Source organism: Pan troglodytes, chromosome X (assembly GCF_028858775.2).
Source record: "Pan troglodytes isolate AG18354 chromosome X, NHGRI_mPanTro3-v2.0_pri, whole genome shotgun sequence".
NCBI classification, from domain to species: Eukaryota; Metazoa; Chordata; class Mammalia; order Primates; family Hominidae; genus Pan; species Pan troglodytes.
In genome coordinates, this window is record NC_072421.2 from 127,986,499 (window position 1) to 127,993,247 (window position 6,749).

Below are 6,749 nucleotides of genomic sequence, written 5' to 3' on the forward strand. Positions count from 1 at the left end.
GAAACAGGGGAAATAAACAGAAAACAAATAAAATGGCAGATTTAAGCTCTAACATACCAGTAATTACTTCTCTAAGCGTAAATGGTCTAAACTCAGTAATGAAAACAGATTGGCAGAACCAATTAAAAAATACATGATCCAACTACATGCTATCTACAAATACTATACACTGCAAATACAATGATACATGTAAGTAGGCTGAAAATAAAAGGATGGGAAAAGATACTCAAAGCACATTTGCATTTGCAAAAGTAGGAGTGGCCATAATAATATCAGATAAAGTAGACTTTAATTGCTAGAGACAAAGAGAAACATTACTTAATGAAACAAAGATCGGCTGGGTGCGGTGGCTCATGCCTGTAATCCCAGCACTTTGGGAGGCTGAGGCGGGCGAATCACAAGGTCAGGAGATCGATATCATCCTGGCTAACATGGTGAAACTCCGTCTCTACTAAAAAATACAAAAAATTAGCCGGGCCTGGTGGTGGGCACCTGTAGTCCCAGCTACTCAGGAGGCTGAGGCAGGAGAATGGCGTGAACCTGGGAGGCGGAGCTTGCAGTGAGCCGAGATCGCGCCACTGCACTCCAGCCTGGGTGACCCAGCAAGACTCCGTCTCAAAAAAAAAAAAAAAAAAAGAAAGAAAGAAAGATCAAACCACCAATCCACCAGGAAATCAATGGACATGCACCAAATAATAGAGACTCAAAATACATGAAGCAAAAGAACAATAGAGATAACAAAAGAAATAGACAAAGTCACAATTATAATGTGGGACTTCCTAAATGCCTATCAACAGGAGACTGGACAAATAAGGTTTATGCTTTGCTCATGCCCATATAGCAGTTTAAGTTGAAAGACTTGGAGCTACGTATATTAACAACATGTATTTCAAATCATAATCTTGAGCAAAACCTACCAAGAGTTGATATAACTGTGGAATGACATAACTTATTTGAATCATGTTAATGGATAATTATTTATGTAGTAGTAGCATAAAATCCTGCATGAAAAAGAGGAAAATAAATACAGTATAGTAGTACCTCTAGGGAGAAAGGGAGGCAAATGAAATTATGAAGGGATATGAAGGACGCTTTCACTTCATCTTTCATATTGTATTTCTTAAAACCAAGTCTGGCTCTTCTTTTATCCCTTCCTGTTTCCTGTTCTTTTCTTTCCCTTCTCATTACTTCTAGAACAATTCAAGAGGTGGGTTGGAGCAAGATAGGTGTCCAAATAGAGGTGTAGCTCTAGATGTTGGTGCTTAACTGGGGTAAGGAGGGGAACCACAGATGAAGGCAGCCTGAAGTGGAGGCAGAGCCTGAAGAAAGTGAAAAAGTTGTTCCTTGTGGGGGTTGGTTTGGTGTAAAGAATCAGAAGCCAGGAGGAGAAAGGAAGCCATCCATGTTTAAGGGGAGCTAAGTGAGGGATGTCAGAGCCCAAGCAGATCAATGAAGGTGTTTACATCAAAGATGGTCTGGCATGGGATTCAGAGCATGAGTAGAGTGAGGGGGCTATCAATGTATGGGACAGCATAGGATGTCAGAGTCTGTGCTAGTTACCCAGGGCTGCCATGACAAAGTACCGCAAACTGGGTAGCTTAAAACAACAGAAATGTACTGTCTCACTGTCTTGGAGGCTAGATGTCTTAAACAAGAGTGGGCAGAACCTTGCTTTTTCTCTGAAACCTGTAGGGGAGTCCTTCTTTGCCTCTTCCTAGTTTCTGGTGGTTTGCCAGCAATCTTTGGTATTCCTTGGCTTGCAATTGCATAACCCCAATCTCTGCCTTCATTGTCAGATGGAATTCTTCTGGTTTGTCTTGGTCTTCTCCTGGCTGCCGGCTTAAAAAGACACAAGTTATATTGAATCAGGGACCCATCTTGGTCCAGTATGACCTCATTTTAACTTAACTAATTACATTTGCAATGACCTTATTTTTAAATGAGATGACATTCTGAGATACTGGGGGTGTGAACTTCAACATTTCCTTTTCTGGAGGGCACAGCTCAACACATCACAATCTGTTCTTTGCCCCGCCTCCCCAAATTAATGTTCTTCCCACCTGCAAAATACATTCACCTCATTTTAATACTCACAAAAGTCTTAACGCATTCCAGCATCAACGTTATGTTCAAAATCTCATCTAATTCAGGGATGGGTAAAGTTTGGGCCATGGTCCATCCTGAGGTAAAATTCCCCTCCAGCTGTAAATCTGTAAAACCCAGAAAACAAGTTATCTGCTTTCAAAATACAATGGTGGGACAGGCATAGGATAAACATTTCCATTCCAAAATGGAGACTGGGCTGGGCATGGTGGCTCATGCCTGTAATCCCAGCACTTTGGGAGGCTGAGGCAGGTGGATCAAGTGGAACTCCTGAGGTCTGGTGTTCGAGACCAGCCTGGCCAACATGGTGAAACCCGTCACTACTAAAAATACAAAAATTAGGCACGCATGGTGGCGGGCGCTTGTAGTCCCAGCTACTCAGGAGGCTGAGACAGGAGAATCACTTGAACCTGGGAGGCAGAGGTTGCAGTGAGCTAAGATCACGTCACTGCACTCCATCCTGGGCAACAGAGTGAGACTCGATCTCGGAAAAAAAAAAAAGAGACTGGACAGTAAAAAGGTCTAAGGCAGTTTGCAACACAGCAGGTAAAATTCCATTAGGTTTTAAGGCTTCAGAATAATTTTCTGTGGCTTTGTCCAATGGACTCACCTCTTTATCCTTAGGTGGCTGCCCCAATGTCTGTAAAGAAGAGGCTACCTTGCCCCTGGTTCCTCATCCTTATATGGCAATCCTGTCCCCTGAACCCTGGGTAGAGGTCCCGCCCACTCAGGCCTTGGCAGTCACCTGGTTCTCTGGAACCCAGGAGATGTCCCTGCCCTCTGGAAATGAGGAGGCAAACTGACGCTCTCATCCCAGAGCAGTGGTCCCACCCTTTGAAGAAAGAGGGGGATGCTGCCCTATGGAACTCAGGGGCCCACCTTACCATCTGTAACCAAAGATTCCGCTTATCCCATTGGTCCTGGCTGGTGACCCTGACCCCTCAAACCTGGGCAGGAGCCCCATCTTCTGCAAACATAGAAGATAGCCTTATCCTCTGGAAATGAGAAGGTAGCCTGGTCCACAGGGTCCTGGTTGGTGGCCCTGTCCCCTCATTCCTGAGTGGTGGTGACTCAGGCCCCTGGGTCTGAGGCAGTGGCTGCACACTCTGGAACCCTGGAGGTGGCTCTGCCCCTCAGAATTGGATAGCAGCCCCGCCCTCTCAGCCCTGGGCAGTGGCCCTGCTGGGCAGGAACCCTGGAGGTAGCTCCACTTCCTGGATCCTGGGCAGTGGACCTGCCATCTGTAAACCCAGAGATGGCTCTGTACCTTCAGCCTTGGAAGGCAGCCCTGCCGTCTCAGCCCTGGGCAGTAGCCCCGCACTCAGGAACCCTGCAGGTGGCTCTGCCCCTCAGCATTGGATAGCAGCCCCGCCCTCTCAGCCCTGGGCAGTGGCCCTGCTGGGCAGGAACCCTGGAGGTAGCTCCACTTCCTGGATCCTGGGCAGTGGACCTGCCATCTGTAAACCCAGAGATGGCTCTGTACCTTCAGCCTTGGAAGGCAGCCCTGCCATCTCAGCCCTGGGCAGTAGCCCCGCACTCAGGAACCCTGCAGGTGGCTCCACCCCCTCAGCCTTGGATGGCAGCCCCACCCTCTGGAGTCTTAAAGGTGGCTCTGCCCTTTCAGCCCTTGGCAGTGGCCTAATTCTCAGGATCCTTGGAGGTGGTTCTGCCCATCTGCCCTGGGAAATAGCTCCGCTCCATCGGTCTTGGATGGAAACCCGGCTCTCTCAGCTATGGGCAGCAGCCCGACCAGCTGGAATCCTGGGGATGACCTCACTCCCTCAGCCTTGGATGGCAGCCCCACCCCTTCAGCCCAGGGCAATAGCCCTGCCCCCAAGAATTCTGGAGGTGGTTCTGCCCCCTCAGGCATAGGAAGTGGCTCTGTCCCCTGGAGCCTTGGAGGTGGCTCTGCCCTCTCTGCCTTGGATGGAAACCCGCCCTCTCAGGCCTGGCAGTGGCCTCACCCCCTCAGCCCTGGATGGCAGCACCACCGTCTCAGCCCTGGGCAGTGGCCTCGCCTATCGGAATCATAGAGGTGGCTCCTACCCCTCAGGACTGTGCCGCGGCTCTATCCTCTGGTACTCTGGTGGTGACCTCACCCCCTCAGGCTTGGATGGCAGCCCCATCCTCTCAGTTTTCAGCAGGGGCCATGGACTCTAGAATCCTGGTGGTGACTCCACTCCCTCAGCTTTGGATGGCAGCACCAATCCCTCAGCCCTGGGCAGTGGGCCCACCGTCTGGAACCCTGATGACAATATCAGTTCCGCAGCCATGGGTGGCAGCCCCACCCTCTCAGAACTAGGCAGTGGTCCCGCCATCTGGAACCATGGTGATGACCCCACCCCCTCAGCCGTGGGTGGCAACACAGCCCCCTCAGCCCTGGGCAGTGTCCCACAGTCTGGAACCCTGGTGATGACCCCACACCCTCAGCCTTGGGTGGCAGCACCACCCCCACAGCCTTGGGAAGTGGTCCCATCATCTGGAACCCTGGTGATGACCACACCCACTCAGCCTTGGGTGGCAGCACTGCCCCCTCAGCAGTGGGCAGTGGTCCCGCTATCTGGAACCCTGTTGATGACCCCACTCCCTCAGCCTTGGCTGGCAGAACTGCCCCCTCAGCCCTGGCCAGTGGGACCACCCTCTGGAATCCTGTTGATGACCCCACCCCCTCAGCCTTGGGTGGCAGCACCGCCCCCTCAGCCCTGGACAGTGGTCCCACCATCTGGAATCCTGGTGATGAACCCACCTCCTCAGCCATGGGGGGCAAAACCGCCCCCTCAGCCCTGGCCAATGTTCCCACTATCTGGAACCCTTTTGATGACCCTATCCCCTCAGCCTTGGGTGGCAGCACCACCACCTCAGCTCTGGGCAGTGGTCCCACCCTCTGGAACCCTGGTGATGACCACACCCCCTCAGCCTTGGGTGACAGCACCACCCCTTTAGCCCTAGGCAGTGGACCCGTGCTCTGGAACTCTACTGGTGACCTCCCCTCAGCCTTGGGTGGCAGTTCTGCCTTTGCAGCCTTGGGCAGTGGCCCTGTGCTCTAGAACTCTAGTGATGACCTCACCCCCTCAACCTTGGATGGCAACACTGCCCTGGGCAGTGGGCCCAACATCTGGAACCCTGCTGGTGACCTCACCCCTTCAGCCTTGGATGGCAGCACCGCCCTCTCAGCCCTGGGCAGTGGGCCCACCATCTGGAACTGGTGACCTCACCCCTTCAGCCTTGGATGGCAGCACCGCCCTTTCAGCCCTGGGCAGTGGGCCCACCATCTGGAGCCCTGGTGGTGATCTCATTGCAGCAGCTGTGGGTGGCCACATCACCCTCTCAGCCTTGGGCAGTGGCCCTGTGCTCTAGAATCCTGGTGATGACCTTGCCCCCTCAGCCTTGGATGGCAGCCCTGCACTCTCAGCCCTGGTTAGTGCCTCCACCCTTGGCAACCCTGGAGGTGACCCTATTCCCTTACCCTTGGATGGCAGTCCCACCCTCTCAGCCCTGCCAGCAAACTTACTCTCTAGAACCCTACTGGTGATTCTCTCTTTCAGCCTTGGATGGCAACACCCCCCACCCCCACTTCTCAGCCCTGGGCAGCAGCACCACCTCTGGAATCTTGGTAGTGTCTCCACCCACTGGAACCCTGCCATTGTCCCGACACCCTCAGGACTAGGCAGTGGTCCTGGGATCCCTGGTGGTAGACCTGTCCCTTTGGCCCTGGGGAGAGGTCCCACCCCCTCAGGCCTGGGCAGTGGCCCTGTTCTCTAGAATATAGCAGGTCCAAATGGCTCAGTTATCTGCATGTATAGCTTTCCCAGTCATTCTTCCTTCATTTTGTCCTTTTCAGTTTCTTTTAGTCCAGGCTGGTTGTGTTTCTGAGGTATAAAATTCTAAAAAATTTTGTTGGCTTCCCCTGCAATTCATGGAGGTCCAAGCCAACAGAAAAGAGGGTACTTTATAGATCTTTAGTGTATAACTGCATCTCAATTCGTGGCTTCTGCTAGATGGTTGATTGGATCCATAAGTCACAATTATGGATATCTGTAAGTCATAATATCTTTATCAATGGTTGTTCCGCCATACTTTTAGTCTTGTCTCCAGAACACAGCTTGTTTCTTTCTTTCTTTATTTAGAGATGGTGTCTTGCTCTGTCACCCAGGCTGGAGTGTGGTGGCATTATCATGGCTCCCTGCAGCCTTGACCTCCCTGGACTTAGATAATCCTCCTACCTCAGCCTCCTGAGTAGCTGGGACTACAGGCACACACCACCATACCTGGCTAGTTTTTGTATTTTCTTGTAGAGATAGGGTTTTGCCATGTTACTCAGGCTGGTCTTAAACTCCTGCACTCAAGTGATCTGCCCACTTTGGCCTCCCAAAGTACTAGGATTACAGGTGTGAGCCACCATGCCCAGCCAGAACACAGGTTATTTACTTTTTTGCAATATGGTTAGGTTGAGAATATTACAAATCTTCAAGTTCTGGTTCCTTTATGTTTAACAATTTGCTCCTTAATTTATCTATTTCCTTTCTCATCTTACTCTAAGAATCAAGGCAGAAACAGGATGCATGTTACACACTTTCCTTGGAAATTTCCTTCTTTAAATAAACAAGCTTAACTCTTACAAGTTCTACTTCCTTCCCAACAGTAGA

At 51.1% G+C, this 6,749-nt stretch overlaps 1 long non-coding RNA gene across 1 annotated transcript; it reads right to left on the reverse strand.

Moving 5' to 3' along the window:
• Nucleotides 1–959: 959 nt before the first annotated feature.
• Nucleotides 960–4,322, reverse strand: LOC107971074 (uncharacterized). The gene is made up of 3 exons (XR_001713997.3): nucleotides 4,150–4,322; nucleotides 2,095–2,210; nucleotides 960–1,839 (listed from the first exon to the last, which is right to left on the reverse strand). It is a non-coding gene; the product is annotated as an uncharacterized LOC107971074 (long non-coding RNA).
• Nucleotides 4,323–6,749: the final 2,427 nt, after the last annotated feature.